This window comes from Oxyura jamaicensis, chromosome 5, assembly GCF_011077185.1.
Source record: "Oxyura jamaicensis isolate SHBP4307 breed ruddy duck chromosome 5, BPBGC_Ojam_1.0, whole genome shotgun sequence".
NCBI lineage: Eukaryota > Metazoa > Chordata > Aves > Anseriformes > Anatidae > Oxyura > Oxyura jamaicensis.
Window position 1 is genome coordinate 8,326,666 of NC_048897.1, and position 16,723 is coordinate 8,343,388.

Consider the following 16,723-nt stretch of genomic DNA (forward strand, 5'->3'; position numbering starts at 1 on the left):
AGAGTCTGCTCCTTATACAGCACTTGCTGGACTCGGTATCAGGGTTTGTGTTTACTAAATGACTTAAATCCCCCACGCCTGTTGCAAATGCATTTTCAATGTAGATTAGAGGGAACAAAAGGGTTTGGTATTCCATGGTTCCTTTTCATGTAAGGTACCCCAAAGTACTTTATTGTGGAGTGATTCATATCCTGGCTTGTGCAGTGACTGAGAAGGTGAGCAGAGCGGTCAACAGAAATGCAGCAGCAGTCAAGGACATTCTTTTGACACAAACTGCCTATGTATTGACATGTTAGCAAGTCCCAAAGAGGTAGAAGTCTGAGCAGAAATATTGACAAAAAAAAAAAAACAAACAAGCTAACAAACAAAAAAAAACCATGTCCATGAAAGTAAAGAGAAGAAATGCTGGTTTGGACAAGAAACAAACCCCACAAACCTCACGGATTTGTTTGTTTGTTTGTCTGTTTCTCACCTTGGCCTAGAAAACTTCATCCTTTGGTTTCTAACTTTCCAAGTAAGAGATGAAGTTCTCTGTGGATTTCACAGCATTTTCTATGAAAAATGTTTAGTGGTCAAGTTGAAAATCAATTCTGAATACCCTTTGTGTGATACCTGGAAATTCAAAGAAAGATTTGGGATTCTGGTAGATATTTGCATTCCATATGAAGCAGTATAGAAAATACAAAAGATAGTGAGTGGGAAGAATCACTTTTATGGTAAGCCAAGAGGGAAGAGTACCTCTAAGTCATGCAGGGTCTCAAAAGTAAAAGACTAGGTTGAAGGTAGAGCCTCTGAAGACAGTTGCTGTGGGCAGACTGGTAAGTTAAACATGCAATATCAGAGTAACAATTATGCATACTACTGAGGGAACTAAGAAATTCAATACTCAAAGGCTAAAAAAAGAGAGAGTGAAGTAGTAAGGACATGAGCAGATAACAGTTTTCATTTCAAAAAAGCTCTGTGCAGAGAAGAAGAGAAGCAACATTTTAGGCATATCATTTAACACCATCCTTAAATTCTTTTCCACATTCAAGAGCAGTAAAACAGAATTACTTTACTGTAGAAGAATAGGAATCATACTTGAAAATGTACTGAACAATGAATAAACTGATGAGAGTATAATCAGAGCATTCTTTTGCAGTTAATTTCTGATGAGATACCTCTATACAAAAAAACAAACAAACAAAAAACATATATGGTATGTATTCCCCAAGGAAAAGAACAGAATGAGCCCCAAGGCTCTTGGTTTCTGTAGGAGCACAGTGGAAAACTATGAGGACTTGTAAGTGTGCATTTTAAAAGAAATCTCCCACCATTTCAGTAGCTCAGTAGTAACTGAGATAGACTGAGGTTCAGTAGCGCTGTGCGTCTTTCTAACCTTCACACAGCACACCAGCAGGAAGATGGATGAGACCACAGGAGTTCTGACTCCCAGCTGTGATCGCTAGTTATCAACAATTTACAGACCAAAGCCACACAGACTGATGAGGGCTCTCTGTACCATGGGCTCTGGCTTTCAGGATCTGGCTCACAGAACTCAGGCTTTAACTGCATAAGCATTTGCAAACAGTGTTATCATGCAGTGAAACATCGTGACGATTATAAATAGCAGAAAGAGAAATTCAAGACACAGAAGTTGAAAACTGGTGTCTCACAGGCTTCCACGTACCTTCTCCTGGATATAGAATTTAAGAATGAAAACAGTTCAGGGTCAAATGTTTCAGGTTGACCTCTACAGCAATGCCCCTTTTGAACACTTTTCCTTCTGCCTGCTACAAAGGTTAAAAGAGTAGGAAATGCCCATTATTGTTTGACCTTGTGTCACAGAGACATTTTAAGGCCCAAATGCATAGTTATTTTTAGGTCATGCTATTATTTTGAAGCCAGGCTCAAGCAAACAAAATCAGCAAACCTTACAAAGCGAGACAATGCAAAATGGTGTCCTGCATTATCCTCCCTTTTAGCTTGACAGGAATATTTGTCTTGATACCAAGAGTTAGTCCTACGCTTCCTCAAGGAATGTTGAATAACTTCCGCTCACGTTACACAAGCGCCTGTCCGTATATCACTTTCCTGTGTGGCCACTTGGCTGCAATGCATACAAAGGCTTTGTAATCCTCAGTTCTATTATTGTTTCCTAAGGATGCATCCTGCTTGAAAAACAGCAAAGGAAGGGAAACAGTATCTAGCATTATTTCCTAGTTAAACTCTTTGCATCATTCAAAGTCCATGATGAGTTCCTTCCTTTTCTCTCCTTCCCTTCGTGTTTACTAAAATCAGGAGTTACAAAAAGCGGGAGAGGAACACGGGGAATGAGATCCTAATCTCTAGCACAAAAGGTAATGGAGGTTTTCCAGATTTTTGCCAGCACTCTGAGGATCAAGTCTTTGTAACTTATTACTATAACTTTGCTGAGGACAGTATTTTGTGCAGATGTGTTTGGTTCACTAAAACAATTTAACTTCTGGAGTTTTATAACTGGAGATATAGAAAACCTACTTATAGTGGCTGGGACTGTTTGGAACAAGACTACATTCTGGATCCAATCTTTCCCTATATTCAAAATGGCTTATTTGTACTCCTGACTGGTTTTAAAAAGATGGGACTGAGCCATGAGGCTTGCATCCAGATCTGAATTCAGAGCCGAGCTTCCCCAGAGTTTGGGTATGATTGATCCAGGGTCTAGATTTGGGCCCGCCTCCAATAAATAGGTCAGCCTTGATGAACAGTGGTCCCTTTGGGCTTTATAATCTATGCATCTGAGAATGTGGGATATCATATCTGCCAAACACTCAACAAACATTAACTGCAGAATAATGACACCCATCCTGACTGGTCAGTCTTAAATATAAGGACTACCACTCCTTGCTTCAAAAATAGCAGTGCTGAGAGACAGAGAAATAGAACAGCACTCTGAGGCTGCAGAGCAACTCAGCAGCACTAGGAAGCAGTTTAGGATTTCTGGCTGTGCATCTCAGGCTCTGACCGCTGGATTAGGCTACCTCTCCAAAAATAAACTCATGAAAAAACAAGTAACTGCAAAATCAAACCCTTCAATAAGACTCCAGGTAAGTCTCCTTGAGAGCTAAAACAGAAACAAATATGGCATATCAACTGCTGACAGAGCTTCTTCTTCCAGAAACTACTTCCTAAAATTAGGCCTTGCTTACAAGTTACGTTGATGAATATTTATCAATATTATTTACTAGTTGGATGCATAAACGTAAAGACAGAGACAATTATTCCACATAAATACAAAAAAATAACCATGGGAGATGGAGGGCTGAAAGATTGCTTTGTAAGGCAGGAACATCCAAAAAGAGACTCTGTTAATAACATGCCAATGTGCAGCAATGAAATTCTGCGTACAGTCAGCTCAGATACCAAAGGCTGTCTAGGTGTTGCGCTGCAGTTAAACTTCCTCCCTGCAAACCTGATGTCTCTAATGCAAGTAGCATTTCAGAGCAGAATGGAGCTATCAGTTCACACGTCTCAGTGAACAATGCAGGTAATCAGCTACCACTCTGGCAACCACAGTAAGCATAGATAAATGAGATGAGTCAGATGGCAGCACGCAGACCTAGCCAGACTGACCACAACTTGGAGAAGGTTCAGCCATTACTAACCCGGCTGCCAAATGACCTCTCAAGGGACCTCCTTCTCCCTTCAACCAGAATAGCCCTCTTGGCTTTGGCAGAGTTGCTCCTAATTCACACTCACCCAACTGAGAGCAGATTCAGGCTTTTATCTTTGCAAGCATCATTCATAACCCACAACTAAGAGGTGACTGCCTGAAGAATGGTTCAGAGTACTGAATGTCTCTCTGTGGAGAACGAGGTTATATACAGCTTTTGCTCTGTTTGGTCCTGTCTGAGTATGAAATACTTCAACCTTATTTCTATAGCTAGCCATACTTTCAGCTGCATATTTTCTTTCACATGTGTACCTTCTGAATTCTAGTTCTTTACAACGATGAAATGAAGATCTCTTTTGGACAAATTTACTGTTTTCTGAAGCAAAAATAGTTCATCCTTGAACATTTACAATCATAGCCAGTACTGACTGGGAAAATTTATCACTCTTTCAACAGAGCCAAAAGCTGCATGTTGTGCAATTGCTAGTTTTATTAAGCTGTGTTTCAGACATCTATTCATGTGTAATTGGGACAGAATCTGGGATTTCTGTAGCCTCGGTGTGCACAGGTTGTTATCTGTTGGTAGGTGCTTTCTGGGATGGAACATACCATCATATGAAATTATAAACTATAAAATTTAATTGGATGTCTTGCAAGGATGAACAATGAAGACCTGATTCCATGATTCTTTCAATGCTCATCAGAGCATGGAAAAATAAGTATGTTTTTTTTTTCCTTGTTTTAAGGATTCCCTGATGACCTGACAATTTACAGCATAGTAACCATAGCCACTGTGCAAAAGCAGTGACCAAGGCAGAAACTGTGACAAAAATTGCTTTAATTTTTCAACAAAAAAAGTCAATTGTTTTTAAGCTGACAACCAGCTCAAGTTGATACTCCAGATGTTGCAATAGTTCTCAGCAAGAGGAACCTTAGAGCTCATAACACGATGCACAGTGAAAAGTCACTTCTCAGAAGAGATTGTTTTTCCAGTGATCCCTGTGGAAGACAGCAGAACAGCTCTGACCCCACCACCAAACACGCTGAGGCTAGGAAGAACATTTCACTATGAAAGTTAAGAACTCCCTCCAAATGCTGTTCAAATCACTGGACAGTATACTCCAGGTTTCTGTGGTTTTCTTTTTGTCACATCTCAAGAAAATTCAGGCTGCCGTAAAATGACTTTGGAAGAGTTCTGGATACCTACGTTCCTCAAGCACTGGTGGTCTTGAGACACTGAAAGGCAGCCTTCAAAATGCTAATATCCGTATACATATATAGCTAGAGAGATAGATATTACATATACACACAATCCTGCCAATGGCTAATACATGAAGTTACAAAGGGATATCCAAAGCTGTTTTCATTCGGTTGTAGAAGAAAACTATTATGATAACACTGTATATGGGGATCAATTTTTCCCCAGGAAGTTTAGGTGGTCCTGCAGTTTAAAAAAGGTCAAGTTACTCTGCTGCAATATATACAAGATGGAGACAAACCTTAGCATTCTCCCTGCCTTCACCTGCATGAACTTTGCAAAGGATCACCAATAAACCATTCCTTCTGCTCCACTGAACGTTGTTGCGAAACAACATGCAGAGGTTATGCTCATAAAGGAACCTAAAATGGATGTGAAAAAAAAATAAATTCTATAAGTAGGTATTTATTTAAGGAGGATGAGCCCAACCAGTGTGCTAATGGAAAGACACAGATGAACAAATGGAGGTTAATAAAAACAAACTCTGTTCCATTATGAAAAATATAGGATTACTGTTATTGCAGTGTGGAAGAGGTTCCAGCAGACAGAACTACAAGCCTGCTTTCCCTGCCATCTGAGACTGTCAGAAAAGCAGTGAAAGGCCAGTACAGTACTAAAGGCCTTAGCAAAGACTGATGCAGCTGCAAGAAGTTAGAAAAAAATCTCTCCTCATCTAATATCCCCAATCCTAGCAACAATTTCCTCTTTTTCTAGTTGTCTTTACCACTTGCTGGTTTCTGGCAAAGTTAGTAGACATTTATAAAAATTAAAAACAAAAACAAAAAAAGCAACACATAACACACACACACACACAAAACCACTCATCCTAAAGTCTTCAGACTAATTTAGAGCCTGATCTAAAGCCCATTGAAGTCAATGGAAAGACTCCCGGGAGGCAGGATGAGAGAGAGAACAAACCACACGTGACAGATGTTAGTTGTGTTGCTTAACTCACTACTGGGAAACACTCAGATACTATAGCAGAAAAGAGGGTATGAGAAGTGATCAGGTCTAGGAAGCAATACAACAGAAAAGGTGCTCAGTTTAGGCCCAACGCTTTGATGGGCGACTGAAGGGAGAGTAGACCCCTTCCCCCCCACACACATATGGTGGGTGGGCTTTGTAACGAAGTAGATGCTGATTAATTCCCAGCTGTGAAGTAATCGCCAGTGTGAAAATCTGCAAACTGGATCACCAGAAACGCTATGTTGAAGGCTTTCTTAGAAGGAAAATATCTCACTACACTTCTGTGTTAGATCAGTGCTGAAAAACATTATTTTCAATATCTGAATGCCCTCATTTCCCCAAAATTAAAACTGTGTTGCCTATTTCATTGCTGGAATTATAACAATAATCCATTATCATTAAATTAGTACGAGATCAGAAAACTGATACAGTATCATGACAGTGAAAATGATGGGAGAAAGTATAGTCTATGCAACTCTGGAAATCTACAACGGTATACCTAGAAGCCTGTCTTACGTAGTCTTCTCTCAAACAACTTACGTTCTCCTGCCACTGAAATGTATTCAAAATGAGCAAACAAATCAAAGAAAACTCACATGAAGAAAAGGAGAACGATGTGGATTAGCAGAGGGGAAGAGCAGGGATCAGCAGAAATCCCAGGCAGAGCCCTGGCTGAGGTGAGCTGGTGTGTGGTAATAACCAGCTACTGGTTGCACCCATGACTGCTGAAAAACCATCCTGCTCTCAGTTACTTTACTGTGGTGCACTAAGGAACGTTATGAGAGACCAAAGCTGTTTTATAGACATCTGACATGTGCTTTACCTGCACCTGAAAGCACATAGATCCTATACTTTGCGGCCTATTGATCTAATGTACAGGTGCCCTACTGCATTATTTTCTAGGTAGATTCATCCTGTGTGCCAAGGGCTTATTAACCCAGTGTGCTGTGGATTTACTGAGTTTGAATGAATGCCAATGGCAGTGCTATCAGCAGAGGCAATGACAGCACAGCTCTGTTTTGACCACAAAAGCTGTTTTTTGACCAGCTCTCGCACTGGCCCGCACACAAGGAAAAGGAGTCACCCCCTTCCTCTCCCACCCACCCCCTCTGGCACTCACACACCCCATTGCCCATCCTCACCAGCTACCAAGCAGTGACAGCTCATGCAGACCCTCAGGGGCAGCCCGGGTCGGCACCACCACGCTGCCCACCGCTGGAGCATGAGCTGTCTTGTGCCGCAGGGTGTCTGCACCAAGGCACGCGGTGACTTCCAGTAACTGTGTGAAAACACTTACCCCATGGCTTTTTAAGAAACGTCACATAGAAATGGAGAAGCTGCCTTCATCTACCATCTGGAAATGGTTTGTGCACCACCAACGGTATGTGTAGCACAGTTTGGGAACCCCTGCTTTACACCACGAATCTTAGTAAGGGTTTCTCTGGCTACCATACAGCTGCCGTAAAGGCTCTTCACACTGCTTTATACCAAGAGCTGATAAAGACCCTTCAGAGCAGCTGTAAAATTGTCTGCAAAACCTCATATCTCATGAATAACAATTTAAACCCACCTTAAACTCTATCAGCTTGACAGCACTTAATTTTTGAATAAGTGTCACAAGCAGTCCATCTCCTTTAGGTTCCCTGTAGTGTGTCCCTTTGTTGCCTGCTTAGGTCTATAACACAGAGCAAATGTTCAGCCTATAATTTACAGTAATTAATTCCTTTTGATATTACCTTTTGAGTAGCTAGAACAGGTAAGAGGTACTTGAGAAGCAAGATTTAAGCTGAAAGGAGAGCTACAGGAAACAGTTGATTCATGCAGGAAACTGTATGTCAAGTGAGCAGTAAGGCACAAGAGGGTACATACACGTTGCTGTCAGGTATGTAACAACCCAGGAAAAGTCCACCAAATCCAACCACAAGCAAAGGTTTTTTTTTTTTTGTTTGCGTTTGTTTTTTTTAATAAGTTCGTGAAAGTTTGGTATTTTTCATTGTATCCTGTTTGTTCTGGGTTCCCTCTAGAAGGAGCAGTGCCAAGACACTATGAGAAAGGCTGTTCTTGTTCTATTTGCAGCCCAGCTAGAAGCAGGAAGTACTATAAATCTAGCAAGAAAGTCTGTCCTGCCAGCAGGGCCGATTCTACAGTTAACCCAAGTTTTGTCATAGCCTACAACAAGGATCCAGTCAGGCTGAATCACTGCATTTATAGAAAGAAGCTTATAGAAAGAGCTTCAGAACGTTTTGGATAAGGATCAGGGAAGTATCTGAGCACTGGGCTGAATATCGGTCACCGATCAGACTCGCCAAGCCATGCACAAAAGAGGGGCACGGACAGTACTAGTGACACTGATATCCAGTTTCTGATCAGTCTGAAGGAAGGAGTTGGAGGCTAACCATGAAAGACCTCAGAGAGAAATGACAGAAGGGGACAGTTTAACTCAAGTCTGAGTTCCACTTTCTAGACAATATATTTAGAATATAATTTTGGGGGTTTGCTTGCTATTTTTTTTAAACATCTATCCTATTTTAGAGATCAGTTATACTGTATGTGGGATTGCTAACCTGCATTAATCCTTGTTTTGAACCTTGGAGAGTTATACAGATTGTTCTCCACTATGTATCTTGCTTCCCACATGTTGCCCCATCAGGGATTAAATTAAAGAGCAATAAGGTCCTTAGTGGTGGAAGAAAATTTTGTTTCCAGAAATGTATGCTCATTTTGGACAATCATGCCTGCTTCTCACAGATCTGTTTTTATTACACGTATTAAATGTGGTCTCTTTCACTTGCTATGTGTTCGTGTGTTTGGAAGCACATTCTCAGTCAATAAAATGAATATTTCCAGTACGTTAACACAGGAGGAACAATTCAGGTATCATTTACACACTTTTGAATTCAGATTATGTATAAATGAAGGAAAATCAATGCAGAAAATCAATGCAGCTTTTGGCTGAAATTGAACATGAGGTCATACTGGCAGGACCTCAGGGTAGAAATAAGCAGCAAATTGTTTCTCTGCCCTTGAAAACATCATCAAAACCTTATTAAGGAAAAACTCCAGTAATCTCTCTCTCTCCCTCTCTCTCTCTATTTTTTTTTGGAAGGGGGAGGAGGGAAGAACAGAACAACCATCCTTGCAAATGGTTGCGTCCTTCTGCCTTCTACCAAATAACAACAGAAAACAGGAAAGTAATCATATAACGAATGATTCCATAGTTGGATGTCACCTAAACTGCAAGAGATTCAGATTCAAGTAGCTACTGTACCGTTTTCTTCCTGACTATCCATCCCTCTCAGAAATACAAAAAACAGTGGTACTCTTGGGATAGAGAAAACCCTTTTGTTATTCACCTTTGTCATTACACCACAGTATTTCTAGTCAGCTCTAATCACAAGGAATTTCAGGGTATAATCTAGACCCGTTTACACTACCTTGATGTAAAACAATGAAACATTTCAGCTTAAGGAGTTGCCTATATTCACAGTGACAAATGCATTTGTAGAAGCTGAGCACCATACACACCTCCTAAGCTATGTTGATAAACTGAACAGGACCAGAGCAGAGGTTTCAAGCCTGTCCGCACTGTTGTTAGCCTCCTCACAAACATGGCTTTGGCTTTTGCAAAGCAATATTCCCCAGTTTGCCTAAGCATGGAATGAGTGATAGCAAAGACCAACAGTTGTTCCCACTATGCAGCATGGCCAATGCACCTTAGTTTCTGGTGAGGGGAAAAGGGTGATAACACGTACGTGAGTCATGCCATGTTCTTCATAACCATGTTCTCCACGTTAAAGAATGGTCCATGGCCATATTAGGCTATGGACATAATCTTCCTATAGTCTGAACTGAGAATAAGACAACATGTTCCACTCTCTCTCCATGATTCTCTTGTGTTTTCTCTAGTATGTGTTCATGGCACTTCTGGAATGACTCTGGAAGATACCAGCTTTAAGAGCTCTAGAAGTAGCCCATTTTCATACGGAAAAATGAATCACCAATTATTCTAATATAATCTAGTTCAGGCAGATGAGACAAGGGGAGCTTTGCAGAGCTTTGACATTCAGTTTTGGATGCAGAAGCAATACATTGTCTTTCCCTAACATTTTATATCCAAGACTGCAAAGCATATTTAAATGCTGCAGCCAGAGAGCACCTCTGTGACATGGTTTGGCACATGTCATTATTCCCATTTTACAGAGAGGAAAATTGGGTCACAACTGGTGAAATACTTTTCCAAGGCTTTTCAGCACATAAGTGACATCGCTGAAAACAGGATGCATGAGTCACAAACCCTAGACTCCCAGTTAACTGTGTAATGAAAAGAGACACTTATTTGAGTTTGTTAACAGTAGGCTGATGCCACAGAATGGCATGTACTTCCTAAGGCTACCTGAGCTAGGAGTGACTAGAACTGGCACGTCCATGCAGCACGCTGCAGTACCAGAGCAGAGCACTAGCCCCGCTCTGATAGCAATACAGCTGCAACAGCACACCTGGGTCATAAACTCTACCTCTCAACACTAGACAGCAGGGGGTCGAAAAGTTCGATACTTCAGCACACAGGGTCACCAGGCCAAAGTCTTTTTATGGATTTAGCCCTCAAAACAGGATTTAATAGCATGCAGTAAATAAGGCCTTGGCCACACATGGAACAATGAAGATAAAACAAACTACTGAATAGCTGCTCATTAAGAGTGCTCTGAACATCCTGTGCACAGAGGTAGAGGGCTCTGCGGAAAAAATAGTATGTGATCAGATAATTAAAAAATGAATCATAATGAATTACACAGGCGACCTTAATTAGGCCATTTCCTAACTTTTCTATGCCTTACTTTATGACAGCCAACTGTTCTTTCAGTGTCATTTTTCTGCACACAGGATAGAGCTATGCTAAGACAGTGACACTCGTCAAGGCCGCAGCAATAGTTGTGTTGCAAAATTACCTCCACATTAGGTTTCCCTTAGAGGTCTTTACTCTAGGAGTCATTTAGTTCTTTTCTCATCCATACCAATTTAGCACAGATGAAAACCTGCTGCCTTGAAAAAGAATTGCTCTTGAGAGCAAGAGCAGATCCAAGCCCTGTGTCTTTAAGAACTGTCAGAAGGAAAAGACAGAACAGCAGAAATACTAGTTGTACAACTCCGCTCTTACAGCTACATCAGCTTATAACCATACCGGATTCCAGCGCATCCGTGGGAAAGTATTTATTTTACCTGTAGGTATAATTGCAAGCAATAAAAACAGTTCAAACCTTGCCAGAAAGGGTGTGAATTTCTAAAAAGAAGGAAAAAGTCTGAATTCCAATACCTGAGCAAACAAGTTAGTATAAAAGAAAAAAAGGTAAGTGAAACAGCATTGCCAAAACAATGAGGCTATGTTTTGCCAACAGCTGGGTTGTACTTTCCCTTATAAATGCTGCAAAAGAGACTCTGACTTCTGAGCACACTTTCTACTGAATCCAATCATTTTGCTTGTCAAGTGCAAAGGATGTGTACAAGGAAAAAAAATGTAGTGGAAGCTTTTAAAAACAAAATACCCCCCTTCTCTTTTCTCTTGGAAGGCATTTCACCAGTTTGGCAATAAAAAAAAGCATGTCTTGTCAGCTTAAAAAATATGGACTCCCTGAAACCAGCTACAGAGAGGAGGTAGAAATAAAGAATGAGGCTCCTCAAAAAACACACACTAAGTTGAGAACGTACTCTTCCATCTTTTGGTCTACCTAGTAAAATAAAGCTACAGTTTGCTGTCTGGCACCAGGGACACAAGTTCTGGAAGTGATGCTTGTCTAACAGAGAGCTTGTGACAACTGAGTTTGATTGCAGTCTTACCCTGTGTCATTCCCAGGTTGTCACATCATGTAAAGCTTCACAGAATGAATGCTCATTCAGCTCATTTGGCTCATCTCTTGAATTTATATGAATACGTTTTTAACAAAATTTAGCCAGACAAAGGTTTCCATTGGCAAGCTCTTGCATTTCCTTGTGTACCACAAAACTAGCCTTCCTGACAACTCTCATTTCCAGCCGAGTGAAACCAGAACAAGAGTGAAAAGCAAACTAGGTGGGGGAACAAAGTTAATCAACTTCAGCAGTCCTTCCAGAAGTCTATTTTATAGGAGGGCTTAGGGCAGGTGTTGTTTCAACTAAGCATGTTCAGCACCAGTATCATGAATTAATAACGAAATAGGATACCTACAATTTTTACTAATTTCCACCTGCCAAATATTCAGCTTACAACTGTATATTGGTACCTTCTTGACTGGGTCTGTTCACCTCTACCTTCCTTTAGCTTCTCAGCTGTAGTCAGTTTTTTACATATTATATATATATTTTTTTCTTGGTCTCATATGCCCTGTGAGATATCTTCTGCCCTGCGATGCAATCTAGTTCAACTATTACTCAGTTCTACTTAGAAGGCTTTTGAGATGGTAATGCAAATCCTAGAGATACTGTCTCTCTCCTGCTGAGTCCCTGCACTGTTGTATATGCACCTGCTTCTTTCTGCTGTGCACCTAGACAAATGTGAGGTTTTGCTTCTATGCCAGTTAGCCCCTTAAATATGAAGGCAGAAAATTGTGCCGTTTTAGCCCAGAAAGTCTGTCTGGCAATGGTGGAACTTGTAATGGCAGCAACAATAATGTCTGGCCAAACCACCCCTTTCATGAGAATTGGCAGAGCTGGTCATATTTGAAAGGTATCATGCAGCAGCCGCTCAATAAAATTCATCATATAAGGAGAAAACAGCTGAACTTTAAAAATGAGACGCATTTGTACTTGGCAACACCGGTTTTCTGATTGTTTTCTAATGGCAAAAACTAAACAAGATGGCTGCTGCAGTGTAAAGGAGACAACTGGAACTGAAGGCCAAAACAAAAAACCTATAGACAACTCCACAATAAAGACAATTTCCATGCAAACTGCAACTTTTGAATTTCGTTCCTTTCAGCTGTCTATCTGCTTAAAAGCTTTTTATTCAGAAAACAATTTACTTTGTAACAAACCTAGGCTTGGAAAATTTCTGCCCAAAACATGTTTCTTTCACAGAATCAGAAATTAGCCGATGACTTAATAGCAACACTTACCACTAAGAATTATAATAAGGAATTATTGTATGTACTTGTCTTGCATTCTAGCAAAGACATGGAAGATTTGCACTGGTCTTGTATCCAACATATCATGGACCAAAATTTTGCTTGTAAGACTCTCAAATGGTAGTGGGCTAAAAAGCCCCAAAACAACTAACAGCTAGAATCAGTGGCTTATATTTGTGATAAAAGTAACTAAGTCAAATTTAGCTTGGAAATCAAAGCTTATGCACATAGAGGGAAATAGTTTGATAGTTTTAAATAGTTTGAATAGCATGCACATGAACAGCAGAGCAATGTATGAATAATGGCCAGTACGGAAAGCCCATGGTTCATTTGGCTCATTTGGGAACATACTGCCACAGAAATACCAGGCAGAAAGAAAGATGCAGTCATTTTCACAATAATATTTCAAGGGGTGAGCAGAAGGACAATGCCATCTGAACATTAGTTTCAGAAGTCCTGCTCCAATCACACCTAATTACATTGAATTAATTGTGCAGATACAAGGAGCAAGATTATCTTGAAGAAGTCTGGAAATATCTGCACTAAATTTGGCACTTGGAAGACTGACCAAGTAAGAAAACACAACGCCTCAGAAACCAGCGGTTAAAATATCTTGGCAAAACCTCAGCTATAACAGAAAGGTATATAAGAGCTACAGAATGGCCTTCTAGTTCAGCATCCTGTCTTCAACAGTGGCCACAGGCACACCTCACATGTAAGTTAAGAACAGGAGAAAACATATATGATACTTCCTTGGAGTACTTTCCAGTCTGTAATTATTTAAAGCTGAAATATTTCCTGAGATTCGTACCTTCCAATAGAGCTGTTCCTTCTAGGTATTTGTCCTATCTCCTCTTAAAGCCATGGAGACTCTTTTTTCATGCATCCAAAGCATTTGCAGGCAGGAAGTCTACTTATAGCAATGTACTCTTTTTTTTTTTTTTTTTTTTTGAACATGATTCCTGCTAACTTCGTAAGAGCTGGTGACCAGTCCCCACCCACACGTGCCACTTACGATCTGTAGACTTCTATCAGATCCTACCTTGCTCGTTTATTCTCTGAACTGAAGAATCCAAGCAGTTCAGTCACGTCTTCCTCAGACCTTTGATCATTCTTGCTGCCTTTTTCTGAGTCTTTTGCATTTTTTTTTTCTTCTTTTGCACATGGTATTCAAGTTCTGTATGAATACAGCTTTGCAGAACAACTCAACAGCTGAGGGCAACAGCCTGTTTGGGACAAGAAGCGAGAAGAAATTATTGAAACTGTAGGAGAAAGGGAAGGGTACAATTCTCTGTAATAGTAGCTGTAGAAGAATTATCTATTCATATTGCAATGATCCTTAGTTCAGCAATAGCCTCAATATTAACAGATAATATTACAAAATACATTTTGAAACTTGGTTGAACAAAAACAATTCGTTCCTTGCCACTGTTGATCCTTTCAAAAGTATTATGTGCCCACAGCTGACAGATTGCACAACCTACAGAAATGGCCATTTCTCTACAGATACTTTTCAGTGGCAGTGCTCATGCTTTTCTCTTACACAGAAACTTCCAGAAACTAAATGCAGCGGCAATACGAGCACAACTATACCTACTGTGTTTATAAATAAATATGGTTCTCTGGGAATCAAGTCAGTTTATGTGTTTGTGCCTACCACCACGGCACACAAACACACCTACTGTTTGGATTTTCCATTGACCTTCTTCACCCCTTGACTACAGTTTTGCTTTTTGTTTGGCACTTTCTGGATTCAGGTGCTATGGTCTGATGTACTTACCAACAGCAAGCACAAAGAATTTGGCAACCAGAGTTAAGTATGTGAAAGGCTTTTTATGCACATGAAAGCATCCCCCTAAAGAGCCCATATTCCTATAAGCTTTCCGCAGAATGGTTGCCTATAATTATTTTTCTCATCTTTAAGTGCATTTACATTACAGTGTTGCAACAATTGGCACATATGAACAGCAGATTGTCTGTGTTTTTGATTAGTGTGGCAGCAACATATCCTTTGTTTTTCAGTCCTGGGCTAAATGAAACGTCTTCCACAGAGACAAATCTCCACAATGATTAATCATGAAGCTTCCCATATGGATACTGATATCCCACATGCTTTAAATGAGGCTGGGTGGGAAAACCTCTGCTCCACTCATCTCTGAATTCAGCAAACTGCTGGAAAGTACCCACAGATTCATTCCCTTATGCTTATAACCTCACTGCAGAATTGGTTGAGACTAGGTTAACTGTAGAAACTTCTGCTGGTATAGTACTAATAATTTAGTGGTGTGATTTTTGAATTTAGATGTTTCCATACTGACAAAAACCCTAAATGTGGTTATACAGGCACAGAACTGTTTTTGCTGAAGTAGCCTATTTCACTTTCGGACCTGATGTAAGCTATACTATTTAAAGGGTTTTTTGATGGTAGAAGCTGCACTTTCATTATAAGAGCTCAGTATGCGACAGCGAGCTTTGGCTGTGCAGCATGCGAACCGATGTAGAGTTCTGCAGAGTTAAGCCTTTCTGTGATACAACCAAGCCACATTTGTTTTTATATTTTGCGTGAACATTTTTACCACATACTCCAGAGGACTAATCTGCAGCACAGTCAAACTGTTCCATAACGCAATATATTGAGCACAATACACTAGCCAAAAACAGCTCTAAAATAAATAGCCACAACTTGATTGACGCAATAGAGGTCTATTTGCTTATACTATTACTGGCTTGGCCCTCTCCACTTATTTAACTTCAACTCAGAAAGTGCATTAAGAGTCCAATGTCCATTTTCCAAACGGAAAGAGAAGCAACTTCTTCCTATCTGCACACATAAATTAAAACACCAGAAGTACAGCACAGTATTTCCCTACTTTATAACTGTCAGTACAAGGTATAGGTTCAGTTTTGACTTATTTTTTACTTCTCCCACACATATTTACTGTCCCACTTCATCAAAATCAATTATTGATGACAGACTGCTTAATCGGTCAGTGACTCTCACAACATTTCTTTCATCTTCTGGCCTACTGCAATGGTTTTAATGTTGTTTCACAGCTGGGCTTCTGCCATCACAGCATATGATAAAGCCATCAGGCTCTTGAGCTTCAGCAGGCAAAGCAATATGAACTGGATTCCTAGATACTTTGTACCCTTTACAGACGCCCCTTTCAATAAAGCTGGCTCCAGGGATAGCTTCTTTTGCTGTCGTTCTCTGCCTTTCAGGAAAAGTGTCGATGAACTAAGGTTTAGCTATTTGTTGGGCATTTAGATGCAAGTACCGCTATAAAGGAATCCATATCTTAATGTCCTCCAGATCCAGGGATAATTAGCTTATGCTGTTATGGCACTGGACCTCCTTGGGACATTTCAGTCATGACTCCATTAACCCAAAGATTTTATTAGTTTCCATCAGCTCAGTACTTGCAAGGTGTCAGAGACGGTAAGAAAGAGAAATCTTAAAAGACAATCTTTTATTTTCTTTATAAGACCCCCATTGCAGTTTGCTGTCTATCCAAAAAGCTCCAATAGCCAAGTGGACAGACAGATAAGAGTGTTTCATTAAAAGACTTTGAAGGATCAGCCCTTGTAGTGATTCATCTGTGAAGATGGCAAAAGGTTCTCAGGAGCACAAAACAGCATTACTGACGAACACCGCGGGGACACGTTAAGACTGGCTGCAATGAACTTCTCAGGATTGGTTGCCTGCACCTGGATAATTGGGATCAAACTTCTTAAGATGAGTGTTCAGAGTGATCATGGAGATTTTTGCAA

General features: G+C 40.3%; 1 long non-coding RNA gene across 3 annotated transcripts in view; it reads right to left on the reverse strand.

Moving 5' to 3' along the window:
- Nucleotides 1–16,723, reverse strand: part of LOC118168296 — a 287,029-nt gene that overhangs the window by 183,325 nt on the left and 86,981 nt on the right. For all 3 annotated transcript variants that reach the window (XR_004751473.1, XR_004751474.1, XR_004751472.1), the window contains exon 2: nt 13,995–14,178. This is a non-coding gene — a long non-coding RNA (uncharacterized LOC118168296). The remainder of the gene's footprint in view (nt 1–13,994; nt 14,179–16,723) is intronic.